The 2,928-nt window shown below is 31.8% G+C and overlaps 1 long non-coding RNA gene across 2 annotated transcripts; it reads left to right on the plus strand.

Annotated features, from left to right (window-relative positions):
- Positions 1 to 770: 770 nt before the first annotated feature.
- On the plus strand, positions 771 to 2,690 carry LOC131642939 (uncharacterized). Of its 2 annotated transcripts, XR_009296076.1 has the most exons (5): positions 771 to 1,106; positions 1,201 to 1,238; positions 1,670 to 1,913; positions 2,016 to 2,147; positions 2,464 to 2,690. It is a non-coding gene; the product is annotated as an uncharacterized LOC131642939 (long non-coding RNA). The 2 variants fall into 2 exon arrangements; XR_009296075.1 differs by having other exon boundaries at positions 771 to 1,238.
- Positions 2,691 to 2,928: the final 238 nt, after the last annotated feature.

Below are 2,928 nucleotides of genomic sequence, written 5' to 3' on the forward strand. Positions count from 1 at the left end.
AGACTTACTTGAATGAATCTTATGTATAGGTGAAATTAATTAGAAGTTCTATTATTCATCTGAGTCATTATTTGATTTAAGGCAGGTAATATCAGTGAAACGGTGAGCTATGTTCTAGGTTGGATTTGGAAGTTTGTTGAGGTAATGACACTTTTTATGCTATTATGTATATTGCAATGCATTTTTGTTTGTATGTATGTTTTGAATTTGTATAAGAGAGATTATGAAGTTTATGCAAATTTAAAAATTAATTGTTCCTATTATGTTTGAGTGTTATACAATTCTTATTGTTCACAATGCATTATTAATATATAATTATGAAAATTTAAATATAAATTTGATGTTGAAAAAATAATTATGAGAATTCATTGCCCAATCCTCTTGTATTGTATTATATTTATTTATTTTGCGATGTCTAAAGTACATATCAAACAACGCTTATTATAATACTGTTGTCTAACGATAACTTACACAAACGCTTTTAATAGAAAGTGTTGCCTAATGATGCTTTATACTAATCTACTGTCTACCCATTACTAATCAATTGACCAAACTATCAATAGTGCCCTTTCCTCAAAAATAAATTGCTCTAACAAAAGGACATTTTAGTAATTGACTAAATAAGAACTTCTGACCAATCATATTAAATGCTTTTGCAAGGTGGCATCATTATTAGTCATTCTTGAGAATTTACAATACTACTATTATCTTACATGTACTATTATTATCCGGATAATACATTTCACAAAAACAACTCATTCACACCCAAATCCTATTCTCTCTCATTGTACTTCCTTTTCTACTTCTTTCTCTTCATCTCCATAGAACCTCTCTTCTCGTCTCTCTTTCCCTCCTCTAAACCCTAGCCCGCCGCAGCCCCTTTCTCCACCCCATCATCATCCCCGATTGCAAAACCAATCACATATCTGTTCTCCCAATCTCACAACCTTTCTAATAAACCGAATTGATTTTGGCTTTGCCGTCGACCACCCTTTTTCATTCTCCGACCGTCGTAACTCGAAATGGAAAAAGATAACATTTTTCCTTCTTTTCTCCGAATGCTCTCTTCAGAGAACCAAACATCTTTTATTTCGGAACAATTTAATGTTATTTTCGGCAGTTCTCTTTTTCATTTGATCTATTTTTCAGATTCTGATTGTGTGATGTGGCTCCTAATGGTTTGTGTATAATTTTACGCAGGTATGCAGATACACTAAATAGGTGAGAAGAGAAATTGGGTATGATTTATGTTTATTGTTGTTTTAGATCCGGTCCTATTTTGTTTTGAATGTGTGTTTGCTATTGTTTCTACCTACTTTAAATGCTATTGTTTCTCTTTAATCAAGTCTGAAAAATAGAGAATGAGAAATAGAGAATCAAGTTTGGATTTCCACCGTTTGATGCGAGTGTTTAAACTTTTCTAGGTTAAGAAAGTGAATAACTGTAATAAAATTATTTATTTTGGTGAAAATGTTTTTGCTGGTTGAGAATGAGAACTAGAGTCTTAATGCAGTGTGAAGTGCAATGGTTAGGCGAATTGCCTGAACAGTTGTCGTTAGTCATATAAGTTTATATATTATATCAAATTGGTATTAGTTCACTTGAGTTTTTTTATGTGACATAAAGCTTCTAGCTATTTGATTGCTTCAACCATGCTGTCTTTTTACAGTTTATTTCCATTATTCAAGCTATTTTGTCTGCTGGAAAACGGCTTTAGCAACTTAATAGGAGAGGGGGATACCGATGATCATAATAAATTGTACTCTGGTTTGTTAAAGAAGTTAATTTCAACCGCTTCCTCTGCAAATGCTATTGGTAAAGCATCAAAAATGTTGTCATCTTTCAATAAAGACTCTGCTCATCAAGGAGATCTGACAAGTATGATTGTTGCAATTGAGGGACAATTTCCAGAGGTTTGTCTGTGTGAAAAAAATACACTTCATAATTTGTTTCCTTTTGGGCTCCATTTTATACTTTGTATTACTTATCCATGTAAAAAATATAACTATGAATAGGTATTTACAACTCGAAAGGCTTTTCAAATGGCATTGGAACAATTAAATTCGTTGATTGCCTTGTACCGCAAACGACTTGGAATGCAAAATTTGGAATATATGTCTGTTTCTGGTGTAACTCACTTGATAGAGGTAGTTTGACTGAGACACTGAAACTTTAAGTATTGGTTTTACAGAAGATTGCCTGGGTTTGGGAGCTGCATATGTTTGGGACCTTTGTATTGTTTTTTTTTTGTTTTTGTTTTTGGGTGAGTTGCTAGCTTGTTCCATGTTTGAACTGTCTTTTATTCTTTTTTAGGATAGTTGTGCTGGTGGTTAGTACAGATGTGGGGGCAAGTCTTGTGCTTGGCATTACTTGTGCCATGTTTTGTTTCTTAATAATATATTTGATCTTTTGCCTTTTCAAAAAAAACATTACACTAACTGAAGTTCCAATATCTATTTACAGATGTTCACAATCTTGAGAGTAAAATACACCTACTTCTAACCCCAACTGACGAGGTGTAAGATGAACCAATTTTATGTCATTCATCATTGTTTTTTCAATTTTCACCCATAAAACATGAAAATATGAAGATTCCCTGTGCAATATCTATTTTCTACTAGCTATTTTGTAGTTCTGTTTTCCTGTTTTGTATCTATTTTCTACTAGCTATTTTTGTAGTTATGTTTTCCTGTTTTGAATATTGATAATATCAACATGAAAATATTTCCTTTCTAATATCAGTTTGATTTTATAGGTATTGGCCATGGAATATAAATTGTCGTTTGTACTGATGAATTTGAAGATATAAAATGCGGGTATACTTAAGAAACAATATTAAACCACCAAGTTTTTATTTGTAAATATTGTTATCATTTGGCATGAAATATTCTCTGTTGATATTATCAAATATTCAAAGCTTCATATGTT

Source organism: Vicia villosa, unplaced genomic scaffold (assembly GCF_029867415.1).
Source record: "Vicia villosa cultivar HV-30 ecotype Madison, WI unplaced genomic scaffold, Vvil1.0 ctg.006148F_1_1, whole genome shotgun sequence".
Taxonomy (NCBI): Eukaryota; Viridiplantae; Streptophyta; class Magnoliopsida; order Fabales; family Fabaceae; genus Vicia; species Vicia villosa.